The 18910-nt window shown below is 36.9% G+C and overlaps 1 protein-coding gene across 5 annotated transcripts in view; it reads left to right on the forward strand.

The window, feature by feature from the left end:
• Positions 1–815: 815 nt before the first annotated feature.
• dnc (phosphodiesterase dunce) overlaps positions 816–18910 on the forward strand; it is a 141572-nt gene continuing 123477 nt past the window's right edge. For 3 of the 5 annotated variants that reach the window (XM_011642260.3, XM_089074536.1, XM_089074535.1), the window contains exon 1: positions 817–1324. The gene's annotated coding sequence lies outside the window, so the exon portion shown is untranslated. Of the gene's footprint in view, positions 1325–18910 lie in introns of all 5 variants that reach the window. The other 2 variants (XM_011642259.3, XM_089074534.1) reach the window with 1 other exon arrangement.

Genomic DNA, 18910 nt, shown 5'->3' on the forward strand with positions numbered 1-18910 from the left:
GGCCAATTTGGCGGTTAGCCAAAAAATATAGCTTCTTCTCTGTCGTCACGTATGATCTAAATAAAATATCTATCTCCGGAATATCTGAACGTTTTATTTTTAGCATAACAATTCGTTCGCTTGATTCAACTGAGAAGTATTTAATTAGACATATGCATTTATTCATGTACTTCGTGCCGCTACGTTAGAAACATATATATGCATAGTCATGATAGAACATGTATAAACAATTCTTTTTCTCCCGAGCCCCGGCGTGACGTGAAAGTTAATGAAGAAATAATTGAAAATGTGAAACGTGAAACGTCGTCTCTCTCTCTCTCTCTCTCTCTCTCTCTCTCTCTCTCTCTCTCTCTCTCGTATTTCCCAGATTCTCCTCTCGATACCGCGTAAGCGCATCGAGCCCTTTCGATCTGATATCACGTGGACACAATGTTCCGCCGGTGCCGTTGGTCTCTCCCTCGCTCCTCCTCTCGGCTCCTGTCACGCGTGATTGACGACGACGCTTCGTTAGACGCGTCGGTGGACATGCCGAGGCACAGGGAGCGCGAATGCGCCGTAGGATCGAAATGCGATACCACGGAGTGACAGAGATAGAGAGGCGCGAGCGAGTGACAGCCGGTCGGAGGAACGGCGAACGGCGAACGGTGAACGGCGAGACGACGACGACGACGACGACGACGACGGTCGCAGCTTAACACACACGCTCACAGAGAGCATGCCCGCGGCAGCGGGTGAGTACGATGACGCTCCTCCTCGCTCCTCGCCAACTGGGTTCGCAAGGGGGCAGCTCGTCGACGCTCTCTCAGTCCGACAGCACACGCGACCTCGCGCGGTTCACGCGAACCTGTGTGCTCGTTGTCTCCTCGCGAGCCACCCTTCTGCCTGCGTCTTGCCGCTTCATTCCCCCTCTCCTCCCCCTCCCCCCCCCTCCGTCCTTACCTCCAGCGGGAATCTGAGTGACGCGCGAACGGACCGCGTCCGCGTCTACTACTGACGACGACCGACCAATGTGCGTGATCGATGACGACGTCCGGTTGGAAAGCCTCGTGGGTCCGGTCGAGTTACGCCGGCCGAGGACAAGTTGTTAACTAACTTCTGGATTAGCAGTTCTCTCCGTAGATTGTGGTTCCGCGCGGCGCGGCGCGGCGACGGGGGAGGGAAACCTGGTTATCCTTGGAATATGGCTAACTAGCGTTTTACTGCTACGATTGCTGGGTCGTAACACATCCCCCCGAGTGAGTTCTCGCAGCGTGTACGCGAGGCGGATACAAAAGGGGCATCGAGAGGGGAGAGAGAGAAGCGGTCCAGCGACCAGCATTCGACGGTGAGCGTCCACCTGAGAGGTGAAAAAGTCAGTTTCACTCGGATTACGATTGCTCGCATCGTTCGCGCGGATTTGCTTCCCTCAAATAGGTTTCTGAATTTTATTTGGATCGGTTAATTACGAAGTTCGCGCGAGCTCCTCGAAACCCTTTTATCCCGCGGTAAGAGCTCCCATCCGACTCTGATAGCTTTTGCAATTAGCGGGGCGTGTGAGAACGTACGCGGGGAGAGGGGGGGAGAGGAGGGGATGAAACTGCATTAGGTGTAATAGCCACCTGGTTCTTTTTTTTTTTTTTTAAGTAAGGTTTTCTTTTTTCGCCCCGAAGTTCCGGAGCTCGATATTCCCTGGTCCCTTCGTTCTTTGTCGAAGCCGGGAAGCGTGGAAATTTCTGAAATGGAATCGAGATATAATGCCGCTCCTTCTATAGAAAGAGGAGATTGCAAAGGCAATCCCCAATATCGCCTCGATGTCGAGTATAATTATATATAAAGACCAAAATCCAGTTTGATTGTTCCTCAAGTGGTGGCATTAATTTGTAAATGTGCGAAAAATATCCGTTTAATAATTAATAACGACGAAATCGTGCGAGTACGATGCGAGTATTGCGTAATCAAAACGTTCACTTGTAATTTGTAAAAAAAAATGATCACTTTATACTCACCATTAAATTTATATTAAATTAAATGATTCCCAAGATAAATTTCAAGATGTTGTCTTACTTTCAATTGTGCCAAATACGTATTTGCGATAGGAGATCAAGTGAAGTGATAAGAATTAATACGTGACAAGAGATAAAATTGATTATATAAATACTATCACGATCCTCTTCTACTTTGGAGTACTTGGAGCTACCGAGAAATGTTTTTAATTTCAACAAGACTTTGTTTACTTTACGAGGTTGCTCTTTCTCTCTCTCCTTCGCGTCTCTTAAAATTCTCCACGTGTCATTAAATTAATAATTCTAAAATTGCAAAACTTACGTAACCGCGCGTCAGAGAATGAACTTTAAGGCAACTTTAAGGCAAAGTTTCTTCCTAACGATTAAAGTATTTTCAAGATATTAGGAGTTCCAGTTTATCTCGTTACGACGGGGTGAGGAACGACGGGAACGGGTTCCGCTTACGAAAAACCTAAATCCGCCGTTTCTCGCCGTCACGCGACAGCGTGTAATTTAATTAACCGAATAGTTTCGGCCAATGAAATTCGCGAGATTAGATTTGCACGCGAGCAGCTTCATCTCCTCGCGATTGCGTGCAAATTATCGCGGAACTCGCGTACCTCTCATTACCGATCTTCTTCTCGCCGCTCGGCAAGAAGAACTTCTTTAGAATATAACGCGAATATGCATCTCGAGACGAATACCGTCTCGTTTTCTCCGCGTTATCTCTCGATGGGCAAAGTATCCGGAATCACTTCGCGAACGCGATGGAAAAGCACGCGACGAGCCGACGTTCATTAATTAGCGATACACGCGAGCGAGCGATAATGCTCTCGCTCGCGGAATGGCGTTATAAAGATAAAAGAGTAGCAGTACGAAACTAGATTTCTATCCTTTCCGCGAGGGATTGATCGAGTTTCGTTGTTGACATCTCGTCGACTCATTTTGCGTCGCGCGAGTCCGTCGATTTTTTTGTGCGCACAGGGGTGATATCCGTAAAAAAAGATGTAATACCCTCCTCTCGCGTGACATTTCGGATATCTGGTTTTCAATTATTCAAAGAGAAAATGTTCATCTAGCAGATAAAACATTGCAGCTCATGGCGTAACGTAACAATTTTTTATCCTAGCTATCTGCCGTTCACCTGCAGGCAATTGTGACAGCGGTAGAAGGAATAACCGGGTTTTTTGTTTGCCTTTATCTCAGTTGTACAGCTGACACCGTGGGGGTGATCCCGTTGAAGACCCAAAGGGAGCGTAACGCGGCCTGTAGGAGTATAAACTTGCGCACGATAATGATAATACAACTTGTTTTCGGAAGAGCCTTTTATTTCGTAGACGAGTGGAAGAAAAAGAAGAGAAGGCTACCGCTACGGTATCAGCTGTGTAAATAAAATGTTGATAAGTTAGCGTTAAGGAAATTGACTTTCTTCACCCGGGGCTTATATTATGCCGGGCCTTGATGGCATCCGCCGGTATTCTACATTTTGCCGTTGAAGGAGTTCTTTGTGCGGCTTTAAAAGAACCTTGAACTCGACAAAAAAAAAAAAAAGACTCGACGTTCTTTGAATTTTTAATCGATAAATCGTAAACTAGACTAGATGACAGCGCAGTGTCGCGTTTAGCGATTATATATATCGGATAATTCCAATCGAGTCTTATTAAAAATAATTATCCAACGCGATCCGGCGATAATACTGAAGTATTTTGCCGTTTTTTTTTTTTTTTAGCTTTGTTACCAGGGAACATTATTTCTTCGTTGAATTGTTCGTGGAATTGTTTCCTCCGCAATGGCGCAATTTCGAAACATTTGCTAACATTATGAATTTTATTTAGTTTTGCGCTGGATTTTTACAATTGAAATTTGATGAAATGAAAATAGGCCGAATACACGGTGAAATATATACGCCGCGGCTGATACGTGAAAAGAAAAATATCATTTTTTTATCCAAGCCGTTCATAAATCTCTTAAATTCAATTAGCTCGTGCAAGCTGAACGAGAGAAAAAAAAATTCATTTAATTATTTTGTATATACGCGATATATTATAACTACGCGATATATTATATAACTAATAATACGAAATATATTATAACTACCATATTACACACATGGTAGTTTTACGAAAATATTGGCATACGCATATAAATTGAGTGAAACCGTTAAAATACTTTCCGCGAGCCGCTGTATATTACGCATCAATTATCCTCGTTTTATTGCACATATAAATGGTAGGTCACCCGCTAATGAAACGGGATTATCTAAAATTTTAGAACCGATACAACAGAAACGACCTCGATTCGGCGTAACACGCGACGCCGGCTCCACTCCAATAAGTCATTAATCCAAAACGTCCGGTTGTATGAACAGGGCGCGCTCGCCGTCGAATTTCGCCATCGATTTCGTTAATTGATCTATTTTTGGCATTCTGGCTGTTTTTTTTTTCTTTTTTTTTCCGTGCCACGATCCATAGTACGTGCGCCACGCGAGCGAGAATCGTCGGGCCGTGACGATGAATCTTTCGCTCTCGCATCGCGGTGAATGTAATTATATCCGGGAAAAACGTGTGGTGTATTCGTATGTGTGTATGTGTGTGTGTGTGTGTGTGTGTGTGTGTGTGTGTGTGTGTGTGTGTGTGTGTGTGTGTGTGTGTGTGTGTGTGTGTGTGTGTGTGCGTGGCACTATGCAGAGGCCTGGACCATGTGCCAGAACTAACTTTGTTTTTCGCCAGACCGCTGTCGACATTGACACCCGGAGCAGCCGGTGCTCGCCGATGTCACATGACAGCCCGGGCGATGGCAGGAGGACGATGGCGTCGCATCGACGGACGCATCGTTCTTCGTGCGTCGCTTTTTCGACGATGCCAGGACGGAAAGTAGGCCGTCGTGGCGTGCTGAGAAATGTCGCACCTGTGTAAAAAAAAAAAAAAATAATGTGCGACGCGACCTTTCCACAGTTACTTTCGCGCGAGTCCCGCGCGCGTCGAGACGCACGCTGCGAAATATACGTAATGATTCGCGGTCGCTTTTATTTATTTATTTTTTTTTTTTTTTACTTCTCCCATTTCGAGGGTTTAACGGTCGACTCGGCACGCTTTGTCGCTCGATTGCTCTCCTGCGATCGGTTTTTCATGGCATTGAGCGATAGCCGGGCGTGGACGACGGACATGCGAGGTGCGTTTTAGGAGGATATCTCGTTCAATCGAATTTCTAGAGAAATGTTCCTGTTTAAAGGGAACGATTAGCGGCACGAACATGGCCGCAACATCAAAATCGCATCGCGCTTTAATCATTTCGGAACGGGAACGCTATCTCAAAATCCATAGTTGTCAAAGGAAAAAAAAAAACCGAAACGTGTTGCAAAGAGAAAAGAACGCGAGGCACAGTGAAATTTCAATTTTCAATGTTTTTTGTAATAAAGTTTTTTTCTAAAATAAATGAAAAGCTCGACAGTAATCACGTTTTTGTGGCAAAAATAACCTTTCGATTTGACAAGATATTTTCATAAAAAGGTGTTATTTCGTATAATAATTTTGACAGGACGTTTTTATGTCGGTATATATATGAAAAGAGCATTGCTCGACGGCTTTGGCAATGTAACCGATATGACTTGCGGCAGTTTGGAAATGTAACGACATCGACATGCGGATTGCGCTCTCACGAGCTTTGCAAAATGAGAAAAAAAATATGAATTGATAGTAGACAAAGGAAATAGGGAATTTCTCTGCGTTACTAACGTATATTATCCTCTCGTTAGTTTTAATGATTTCCACATAACGATTGCATGCTGGTTATTTTTTTTTCATAGTGATCAATGACGAATATCGTCATGTATAATAATAACAGACATAACGGCCAGGTTGAGCAGCTTATTTTATAATGAACGACGCAGAGATAGATAAAATACATCGTACTTTCAATGATTGTTATCTTTACAAGCTAATTATTCCGTTATATTTTTTTTAAATTGCGCGTCAGTATGCGTCAGAGCTTCAATAATGAATTTATCGAATTTTCCATTTCGTTTTTTATACGCTTTGTGAAGTTTACAATCTTTGGATTACAATCTTTTTCCTTTAAATTATTTAAAGCAGTGCTCACTTTAAAAGGATACGGCATTTAATAAAACTTTTCAGTCAGATTCTCTTCTGACTTTTGACGGCTTGATAATGTTGTTTCTTTCATCTTGACAAGATAAATTTAATCTCTAGGGATGATACGCTTCAGCCATATTTCAGGGCATCATTTCAACTCGGAGTACTCGTTCTGCACAATACCGGATTAATTGAGACAGGAACTCTCGAACTTTTCTAAATATTGTAAATACATAATGTCAATGTGGGAAAGGGAAACAAACGGAAAGTAGATTGTTTTACTTTTTTATTTAACTTTGTGGAAAAAGATGTGAAAGTGGCTCTGTAAATTAGCTTTGTGAAACTAGACATAATTGTTCACCCATGCATTGATCCATAAAATATACAAAACTTAACTTATTTATTACAAATTTTAATTAAAACTGATTTTAATTATGTTTAAATTAAATTAATGTAGATTATATTTTTCAAATAAACGTAATGATAAAGCATTATTAAATTATTTTAATTAAGATAAAGATAATTGAAATGCTTTGTTCATTGTCTCGTTTAATTCTGATAAAATAAAGTTTAAATATAATTCAAATCGCAGTAATGTCATTTAAACATATTATAATCGTGGCTTGTATTATATCACGTTTTCAGTAGCATTGGCAAATCTAAACGGGCACGCGGTGGATGTTGAATTATTATTAGCACATTTGCCTCATGTGTTTGGGAAATTGCTTGTTAATACCTTAACTCATGGTCTCTCTCTCTGCAAACTGGAGAGATGCACCGGCAAATCGAACGTTGCAATATTCATAACCAATATATATCGATATTACCATTTGACGAACTTTCATTCATGTGTTTGTCAAAGTCATTTTTACATTAAAATTTTTCTTATTAATTATGATATTTCCATTATCATTTGTATGAAAATATTTTTGCAGTCTCTTTCATATATACTTCTTTGATATACATATAATATCTCGTGTATAATTAATTAATTTTTTAAATGCGGAATGAATCCATTATAAATTAGTTCGTCCTTTACTCTTTTGTTTCTCTTTTTTTTTTCTCTCTTTTAATATGTATTAATACATGTTAGCAGAATTTTCTTCTCGGTGATGTTCATTCCGCCTCTATATTCGATCCGACAGCTAATTATATGTGTCGCGATATGGATACTTGGCGTTATTAGAAAACTTGCCGAATCGTGTCTAGGGAAATGCATTTCTATAAATATATTGTTAGCAACGTGTCGTGCCTTTAATTGACTTAACTGCGGTGTTAATACAGAACACATTAACAAAGGCAGTTTTTACGATGTCTTCAAGAGCTTTGTTACTAAGACAATATATTAGTGGTACATAAGTTCTAAATTATTGTCTATTCTTATAAATTTATTAACGTGGAAAATTTTGTCTGACAATATTTTTAAAAAATATTCTCAAAATTTTATTGTATAATTAATATATAATATTTAATATATATATTTTTTTTTTATATAAAATAGAGTCGAATTTTATAATTATCTCTTTTTTGCAATATTTAATTTTAATTGGATATCTTTGCTGCTTTTTAATAAGAAATTATATTCTTCTAGTAACAAATTCTATTCTTTTAGTAACAAGTTAGTAACAAGTTTGTTACAGACGATTTGTATTCTAGAGATTTTGAAGAAATCTGTAGCGAATTGACTGTCCATTATCGACAATCACTTCACTCGACGTTTAGTAAATTGCTTCGTCAATCCACTCGCTGCAAATCTGCATTGCATACTATCGTATTTCGATCTCGCTGTTAGATGGATTCGATACGTTAGAGACATCCCTCGTGTCTTGAATCAGTGTCAGAATAATTTTATGGGATAATATTGCAGTGTAATAATATTAATATTCACGCAATATCGCATAAAATTTATTAGATATCATATTTTTATCTTTTTGTTATACATTTTTTCAATTTATATATTTAATATCGCTTTTTTTTTAATGAATAATGCATATTACCGATGCATTAAAGACTATCAAGATGATATCACTCATCGGGAAATACTCCATCGTGAAATATTCCATCGAAGAATATTTTATTGGATGTAAAGTAATACATTTTTATTAATATATACATAAATTTCTATTTCAAGTAAATTGTCAAACACAAAGCGCTTTATTCTTACACACATATGCACTTTATTTATGTACGAAGCGAGAGAGAGAGCTTCGTAAGAAAGATATCTTTATCCCTGTAGTGTTCAGCGTTAAAAGGTCAGTGGGTATATAATCGTTGCTTTTGCAAGTTTATATTCTAGATAAGGGACGTTGGTATGCGATAGTTCTATTTTGTAAAAAAAAAAAAATTAGGATCGCCCTGTTGCATCATTATAATCAATTATATCGTGGCTTGCGGACTTCAATGATGAATACATTCATCATTTTAGTGTCTCCCTCTCCGTTAATTCACACCGACTGTATATTATATCATCAATTACTATTGACTTAATATGGACGCGTGAAAAACATGCGCTTGACAGCCAACTATCGATGATTAATTTCACAATGTGTACTTACCGCTCACGTGCTCATATATTATTCAAATTTAAACATGATAAAATATATCGAGTGCGATAAGAGATATATTTTGACGCGTTACACAATTACGTAGTAAAAATACAAGATTACATAACAAAACATTTATCGCATCTTATATTTCATCTTTTTTTATACGTCGAAGTATTAACAAGATGTATCACGTGCAATTAACATGAGAGCACATCTAAAAAGTTTAAACTTAATTGTCAATTTAAAAATACTGTATATAAATTGGATGTTATTCAAAATTCACGTAATATCTACCGACGTCGATGTGACTCTATCGCTCTTTTTATGAGATATGACACTCATTGGGGGGATAGAAGGGGGTCATTCTCGATATCACGTCTGAATGGATTTTATGTAACGAGAACGTTGTCATTCGATCACCTCCAATTATTCATATTTCATAGCCACGCATTTTAACAACTGGAAATAAAGAACTTTTGAGCTCTGAATTTTTGATATTGTGAAAACAACCGCAGTTTCTGTTTGCAACGGACGTTTTCGTGTTTAATATAATTTATTAAATAATAATTATTACACAACAATTAATTAATTTTGTTCCGCGCTAAACATTTATTTCTTCAACCGATTAAATCACCAATGAATCTCGGTTTATTGTAGCGGCATCGATAATACATCGTGTAATGAGGCATTTATATCGGGTTAGGTTAATATTACTCGATAACTACGAAATCACGCGTCTTTAAATTTGAAATTATTAATACAATTTACATGTATTCGCCAGCTCTCGTAATTAGCGAGCTGGGATTCCGCGTTCGATAATGACCGCGTAAACGGAGTACGCGCCATGACGACGTTTACGTTTGCACAAAATGTGATTAATCCTGCCGGTAGATGATCTCAATTCAAGGTACTCTAATGGCAACAGTCAACTCGGCTTCAACAAACTCTATCGTTGTTTGATGACCAGACATGTGCTTTCAGTGTTGTTCCTGTGATGATAGGTTGTTACGGAAAGCGGATGGAATCTATGCTTTGCATTGGGAATACTAAACGGAGCGTTACGTGTATAAATTGTCAAAACAAATGGATTTGGTCACTGTGGTGCCGGCAAATTCTGCAATAAATTCTACAAAAGTACAATGTTTGAGAAGTTAATTTCGACTTAAATATTCTCAGAAAAATTCTAAGAGATATTTATTAAATATAAAATTTTTCAAAATATTAAATTTATATAAAAATATAATAAATAATCTTATAAAAATTATTATAAAATCCTATAAAAAAATAATCTATATTAATATTATGTTATTATATGTAATAATATAAATTATTCATAAAATATTTTTTTAAACATTTATATTAATAATTACGGTTATATTAAGTATTACGCTGAAATTGTAATTGTTTCATTGAAATTCGTGCAAATGTTGATTCGAATTGAAATTACCTTGTAATTTTAAGCCAATTTTTTCTGCTCGATCGGAGACTATTACTTACTCTGGTTTTCTAATTTTTTTATTTTTTATTATTGAACGTTTTGCAAATTGAGGTTGTTAAGCATAATTAATAATAAAACTTTTTTAAATTCATTACTTTGTGTCTTTTCCCATAAATAGATATTGATTATTGATTCCAATTAATAAATATTGGTCTAAAGATAATTAAGACTTTTTTAAGTTTGTTACTTTGTATTCTTTTCCAGTTCAATTAATATATTTTTACTAATTGAATGAACGGATGAATGGAATAAGAGCTTAATCATAAAATCTTGATTTTTAGAAAAATTAAAATAACTTGCTACTTTTTTATTAGATAACAAATGTTTTTCCATTTCTTTTTTTTTCCATAGATCATATTATTTTCACCATTACAGGACAATCCAAACACGTTCATATATAATCAATATAATATAACATCAATTCCTTCATTTGCGCTAATCTCTGGAAAAAGGGAAAAAGTAAGAGAAATAAAATTGTAACTTTATTCCAGTCATCTCCACACAATTAATAAAAATATATTGATTATCATGAAATTGATTGCGTTATGAACATGATAATGTATTGGTCGAAGTTACATTGAATCACACATAGATGTTTCTAATGCCTGTTTTGTGCCGCGTGTTATCTTATCTAGTATCAACTAGAATTCTTATCTACGCGCTAATATACATTTGTGCGAATAGTGACAACAAAATTGTCGCATGCGACAATTGTCTTTGGTACCTTTTATCGCACCATCTAGTAGTTTCGTTTGTGCTCGACAAGAAACAACTTTCGATTTATTTGCGTCATTCGGCATTCTGCGACGAACAAATAGCGATTTCTCGTATCTATGAAAAATTATTTTATTAACCTCCTTTGAAAAACTTGTTATTTAAGAAGAGTTATCTTGATTCCGGTTGTATAAACGAACTGTATTTGAGATTATTTTGTCTTCGGTGTTTAATTCTTTGGATTAAAATATATTAAAATACAATACGTCACCAGCAAATACGATTAAAGGGTAAAAAAATTTTTTAAATTAGAAAAGTTTATTATACTATCTGCATATAGAATCGATATATATCCTTTTTGGGCAGCTTTCTGTTGATATAACGGGATAAGGGCGAGAGAAATCTCCAGAGGGCTTATGCTAAAACGACGAGGGTGACATGCAAATTTTCCAACACAGGGCGAAATAATAAATAAAGTTTTTATTTAGCAATTAATTACGTCAATAAATAAAAATGTAAAATGTAAAGTGGTGCTTGCAATACACAAATACGAATACAAGTATACAAATTCACGACTTGTTTTATTAATCTTAAAGTGTTAATTGATTAAGTCGTAACACAACTGTTCTTGTAGGCAAAATGTTTCAAAAATTTAACAAGAAAATTGTCGACACCCTCTTTTAACTTGTGAATTTTCGAAAGTTTGACTGCTTGTAATTTATTAACTACTTTGTTATCATTCTTTTCCTCCATCATTGTGCTAATTACTGCATTTCTTAATGTGAATGTGTACAAGAGAAAATTACGTAAAATGCAGATGTTTCTTTAACGCAATGAGCAGGCTATTTAGAGACACGATAGACTGCACTAATTATCGATTGTCGTCGCAACAATAGTCGATAGATGTTTCCGATGTACGAAAGGTACAACAAGATACGTTAATTACGTACTAATCAACTGTTATCTGTTGCTGTGTACAATACAATTAGCTATGTTTCTGCATCTACTGATTCTGAATGAATTATAATCTCATGCTGGAACTTTTGCGCAAAACGTCGGCTTTTACCGATTGATTGCTCTTCGTATTTACATCGATATATCGGCGGTTATTCGATCCGTGAATTACATATGACGCCTGTAATCGAATATTGGTGCGATGGTCCAGCAGCCAATTACATCTCTATGATGACTCCAATTTCAAACATGTTGAGTGCAATCGTTCTAATCGTTACAAGACAGAGGTGAATAAACATAAAACTGTTTAACTATCTCTAAGAATTGTCACGGGCAAACTAGATGATATATCGTTATAAACATCGTCATATTTCATTTCGGAAGCTTAAAATTCGTTTTCGAATTAAATCACCCGCTTGTTTGTAATTGTCGTGGAATATAAAACTCGTTACGTACGAAAAGCGATTTATACATGTTTTGCATCTGCGTCCATTGTTGTCACATCTGTTTTATTGTGATTCTTATATTTCATCTCGATCACTTCCGTTTTTTTTTATTAAATCTTTATATTTAAAATATCTTACGCGTGATGTAGTCAAAGTTTTTAGTTTTTTTAATTAAGATTTTAAATAGATTTAGATTTTCCTTGACTGAACATTTTACAATAATTGCATCTAAAAATTCATATATCTTCTACACAATGATTTTTTATTTTTTGTAAAAAAAAAAAAAACAAGTATCTTCACCGAGGCTTCAGTCGTTTAAATTGAGATAATACTAAAATAAATTGACAATAATTTTGCACGGGTGTTATGTCTCGGAAAGAGATACGAATGACAGAAGGAAGGAAGGAGCGGAGAAATGTCAACGGGAAATAAATTATGATTACGAGGCACGTGCAAACCGTTCTCCAAAGTAACTCGAGTTTTCCAGACAAAGCAAGTCCGTTTATTGTTCGTATTCAAATAATTCGTTTTACTGTTCGTGTTCAAATAATTTATACTTCAATACGACTTTAATGAAGGATCCGTTCGGGGGATTAAAATAATACGAAAATATGTTCAGAGCAAATTTCCATTCGTGATATTAAATATTAAAGTCACATTGGAAAAACTTAAAACAAATAATACTAGAGGAGAAGCGCGAGCTCGCGAGCTTTCGCGAGTATTAAAATTATATTTAATTATTATACCTAAAATTATATTTTAGGTATAATAAGCATCGTAAATCTGCGCATCAAAATTTAATCTGCCGTCAACTTATCGCAAACCGAGCGGAAGGTAGATTAGGCGTTTCGCGTAATCAAATATACTACGTTGCGCGCGTTACAATGAAGGATTAATTAACGGGTCGATTAAAGACAGTGTTATGTTAATGACAATGAATGTGTCGGCTGCACATGTGTTCGCTCGACTCGGAATATACGGTGCCGCCTTCCTTTCAGTATTATATTTCACGAATAAAGGTAGATCGTCGCAATTCCATCACATCGCTTGCACATCTTTCGACTATATATATATATATATATCAATTATTTTAACTTAACATAAAAAAATGATCGGTACGGTTAGAGACCGATTCAGACAGAAATTATTGGAAATCGTTCCGAGATTAAATAATATGAAATCTAAATGTCACGCGTTATAATTTATACAGCAACCTTGAGTTAGTCTTGTTTTATGCATAATTTTATGCATAATTTTTTATGCGTAATGTATGCGAGAAAATAATTTTTGAATAAACATAATTATTCCCTTTCTGTCACGATTAGATCAAAATAAGTGAGTTGTCATGGAGCCGAAATGCGCATTATATGAATTACATGAATTTGTCGTTTGGAATATATCTCGTAGTGCTTTTATTACAGTTATTCCTGTTCCTAATTAACACGGAACTCGACGAGGTCTCCGTTTTAGTATTAACGTACCTTGCTGATGCCGCTAATGAATTCGTTTGACCTCTTTCTATATTATTCAGTCTGAAAATGTCAGTGTATTCGTTAACAGTCTTTTCATTTAATTTTAGAAGTTTGTTATTTATCTACAAAATTTTTGTCATGATAAAAATTTGTTATTATTAAACGATTTAATTTAACGCTTAAATTTAATTTAGAAAGGTAAACAGGTTTGTGTAAAAAGAAGACGTTTTTTTTTATATCTGAATAATTTGAAAAGTATTTAAATTAAAAGAGATAAATCTATCTGCTATCCAATAATAATAATGATGATGATGACCTGGGCGTAGAAATTTGGTTGCCAAAAGTATTAATTTTGTGTGAAAGATATACCGTGTAGTTTTATGTGTAATAAATTAATTATTTAGAGAAATATTGAACAGAAATATATTTTTATCGTCTTTCAAATATATTTCATGCCTGCAATTCTGCTTGACAACGTTGTACAAAGATTTACCCGGTGATTAACAGTGATCGATGGCGATAATCGTGATTACCGAGTGATTTATTTCGCGTCGGAAGCTATCACCCACTCGGTTGGCCAAGGTAAATGGACAGTTTATGCAGGGATGACAACGTCGTTGGATTTTCTATTAGGAGTGCCGGCGGGGTCAAACGATACTCATCTCCCGACATGACATACAAGCCGCTCCAATTACTTAAGTCTACCTGCCTTTATTTTATGTTTAACATAAGGATAAATGTTAAATGAGAGTTATACGATATCGTTGGCATTTAATCATCGTTTCCAGGAGGAAAATTGTTTCCTCCGCCATCTTTCCTTCTGCCTTTAGAAAATTTCATCTCTTTATATATCCGCGATATCATCGTTTACCGCGTACTAATGCCCCCTTAAGAGAAGAGAGAACACTTTTTCAAGCTCGCGTCTTCCTGAAGACGAGCCTCTCAAGTCTTCGAAATAATTTATGCCACTTACTCGACCTCCTCTGCGTTGCATGCGTTCCTCACAACAGTGAATAATTCTGGAACAAACGTTGCCGCGTTATTTTCCTTACACGCGGCTCGTGCAGCCTGTCCGGTATATGAATTTCAAATTCCAACCCAGAAACGGCATCATTCGGAAGCCTCGCTTTTTTTTTTTTTTACCACTCTTCATCACTTTCGTCTTTCCCTTTTTTCTCTTTCTTCGCCTGTGCAAGGCACCCTGATTCTGCGCGGTCTGGTCTCGTTTTATGGGGATATGCATTTTATTGGCTGCACGCCAAGAATCTGCAATCATCACAGAAACCTGTGCAATTTCCAGAGAGAGACCTATGGCCGCACTTTCTCGCGCTGAAAGACAACTGATCCACTTTAAGACAGCTTATAAATCGGAAGCTGTATCGAGATACATTTTTTTTTTTCCTGAATATACGGGACATTTTTCACGCGTGACACAGACGTTGTCGCGGATAAATTACTTGAACTGTTGAAAAACAAAAAAGCCTCCGGCGGCATTAAGAGGACAGTTGCACAGATGTCTGTTTTCTACTGGAGATCCATTCACTACTCGAGTCGAGTGCCTGTAAAGTTTGCCGGGCATACACATATATTTCCTGAGACTCTTTTACCATCCGCTCGAGTTTTAGATCGTTAACAAGAATTATAACGTATTATTCTTACGATAATACGTTATATTGCTTAAACGTATGATTTAGGATAACTCAGGACACTTTCCTTAAGAAATTTAAAGCGCGTTTAATATTCGTTTGGAATATTCGCGATTATTCATCTCGAATAAGTGGAGAACTACTCGCGAGAAATATGAATGCATTGAAAATTGGATGAAGTATCGCAGAAATAACAGAGAAAAATGTGTCCAGCGTGTGCACGGAAACGCATCGCATCTCAAGTTGAAGAACGCGAGAGGTTTCCGGATCATAAATTAATTTTCATTGAAACGAGTATAAATCGTTATGCTTCAGGAACGCGATTGGATTGCGAGTGGATTTTGCACTCTCCAAAATAAATTTATTCTTCTCATTATAAATGTAGATTATCTGGTGATGTTGAAAATGTAGGATGGGGTTGAAGTATGTCGATGGTATATTAAATCCGATCAATATGTCGAAAATCACGGGCTTGTCGCCGTCAACTGTCCCTCTCGTATCATCTCACCTTTGATTTTAATTTTAAATGATTTATAATATTATAATAATCAAAATTACAATATTATAATACGTTGGAGATTGCTAGCGTTAGAGTCTAATGGAGAAAATGGTTGTTACGCGAACATTTCCAAAAGAGGGAGAGAAAAGAGGAGAAAAACAAGGATATATGGAGTTAGATAAAATTTTATTAGATGATGAAACAAAGAAGATTAACTCGTCGGAAAATTTACTATTTGCGTCACGTCCTCTCTCTTTTCTTTTTTTTTTCTTTTTTTTTGCAACAGCTGCACATTTCCTGGATAAAGTTATTCTTTGGGGAAGTGGACTTTTACTTGGATGAATGAGTGGAACTATCCTCAGGGGGATTTCTATCTTTTTTTCGCTTCCGGTATCAATAGGGTGGTCCCATACGTGTTTCTATACAATTACGCTCGAATTCCATTTTATTTCACTTTATTTTGCAAGCAAATTTTATTTCTCTCTCTCTCTCTCTCTCTCTCTCTCTCTCTCTCTCTCTCTCTCTCTCTCTCAGTCACCATTCACATGATCGGAAAATGTATCTTATACATTTAAAGAACTCGATGGGCATCCATTTCTCTTAAAAAGGAGACTTGAAAGAATAGCTTGTTATCTAAATCTCGAGACTTTGTGCAGTGTATCTGGAAACGTTGAAAACTTTATAGTTGATTCCTCTCTCGTTTCACGTACAAGTGTTTTACTGTGTAAACTTGCTGCGTACTCCTATCACAGAGGAAATTTTCTCGAAAGAACTCGCTGTAACGAAGCAAGTTGTGGCCTGTTCGTTAACCTCGACATATCGATAAAATGCGAATGCGTAGACATGGTAGACTAAACTCCGATAATTGTTTCCCATAAATTTACATGCGCGAAATTGAAAAGTTAAAATCGATTGCGATTGCCGCTAGATAGTTAGTTTGGACGTTGCAGAATTTACAATTGCCTCATTGCGAGTTGATTAAATTAACATCCGCAAAGTTCTTCCAATGTTTGCGTTTTATAATTCCGCAAAGCGTTATTTTGTTCGCGGCAGCACCGACGTACCGCGTAAAACCTCGAATCGCTTCGTTATGTGCAATTAAGTTAGAAAATGTTTTACGGCCGGTGTAAAGCGACAGACCGGTGAAAGAGACAGTGGAATTCAGAATGAAACTTGGAATGCAATTTTTCGTACCACTGGCTTCGTTCCGAGTTGAGGTCACGACTAAGCGGCTTTGCGTTCAAAGCTGAAGAGGAGCCAAGATAATTTTACGGATCGAAATCTCGATTGTTGTATCGTGACGCTATCATTGACTTAAACTTGATATTTCCTTTCGAAAAAATCGTTCGAGAATTGTAAGATGTACACAAGCGCATTGGCTTTTGAACATCGTTGACACATTTTTATGATATCGTAGAGGCAATAAAGATTGTTCTTTTGCTTTATTTTGCTTTATTTTGATATTTGTACTTTTTACGTCTAAATCACTTCTATAAATGTACCGTGCGAAGTGTAGCATATCTTATCGTCGTGGAATTATTCAGAATGATTTTGTATACGCGGCTTTTGGATAGGATTTATGCGTATTTTAATAGCAATGTTATGGAATAAGATGTTTTTTTATAACCGCGAACGGTTCTCTCGACGCGAAACGCGAGACATGAAAGTGGGACTTATACAAAAAGGTGAAATGTATACACGTACCACTTACATTGAAAGCGATAGATGATATCGGTAGGATCGTCTATCGGTAGCAACATGCTCCGGTTCTCGAGGATATTTTAAGTGAGCCTGTCAGACGCCGCGAGTAGCGCAACCCTCGTCAGTTTAAATCGGAAAATATACTCTGTTTGCACCGAGGAGTCCGCGATCTATTTCTGGCAATAACGCGAGGGCTCACCTATTTTATTTTGGGCGAAGGAGCTTTCGGAAATGATTGTGAATCATCCTGTACAGTCGTTATCGGCGCGCCGCGGGCGAGCGAATTTTCTATATCGCGACGCGACAATGCGTCGGGGAGTTTGATTGAAATTTCATTTGCGCGTCGCACGTGATAAACAAGTTCATGTTTCGGTTTTCTCTGACTATGCAAGTATTACGTACGGGCCGCACGTACCATTTTCATAATTGACGTCGTGTCCTCGAGCGCCAGCGTTGTCAACTCCCCATTCGTTCGCATGATTTCACGCGCGCGATGTAATAACAGAATACAAGTGGTTCTTGCGGTTACACTAAATAATCCATAATTAACACAGATGTTGTTAAGAGCATCTGCGTACATTATTTAGCACACTCTCATAATATCGAATGGCGAGAAATAAATGGCATGAAATGATACCTATACTCGTTGTTTCATTCGAAAAGTTTGACTCACACATTTGTCGTAAATTTATCATGATAATATATATATATATATATATATATATATATATATATATATATATGTGTATATATATTTTCTGATTCACACATTTATCGTGAGTTCGTCATGATGACTCAAAAGATCAAAAGAGAAGTTGCCGTTTGCAACTTAACCTGATGGCCAAGAACTGGAGTCGAGAGACTTCCTCTCTCTCTCTAATTTTTCTCTTAATATCCGTACAAACTACAAGGCGAAATTAAGAAAGAAGGCTAATGGCTTATTGGATTTGTTATGAAAAGGATGCAATATTGCTTTTGCATAATTACTCGCAGAAGCTACGTAATAGAAAGCGTACGTACCTTTTGCATTATCGGCAATTTAATTGCATCGCATGTGCCCGTTAAGAGGGAAATCGATAAGAACAATTTATTAAATTCTGCAGGTCCAGTGAAGCTGAATCAGAACATGGAGAACATCTGTATATGTGTGATAACGCGTTGCGCACGACGGCATTTAACAGCGCGAGCTTTTGTTTCTTTTGGTTCTGATTTCGCTCGCCATCGGGCCGCTCCTGATTATGCGTGGTCCCTCTGCAACATGATTTAACGTGTAATTTTAGATTGAAGCTACGAGATAGATGTGCAGTACTACAGATTTAACGCGCAGGCACGACGCATCGTGCGTTTAATTAGTGGAATCT

This window comes from Pogonomyrmex barbatus, unplaced genomic scaffold (assembly GCF_055798465.1).
Source record: "Pogonomyrmex barbatus isolate J1 unplaced genomic scaffold, ASM5579846v1 scaffold17, whole genome shotgun sequence".
Classification (NCBI taxonomy): Eukaryota; Metazoa; Arthropoda; class Insecta; order Hymenoptera; family Formicidae; genus Pogonomyrmex; species Pogonomyrmex barbatus.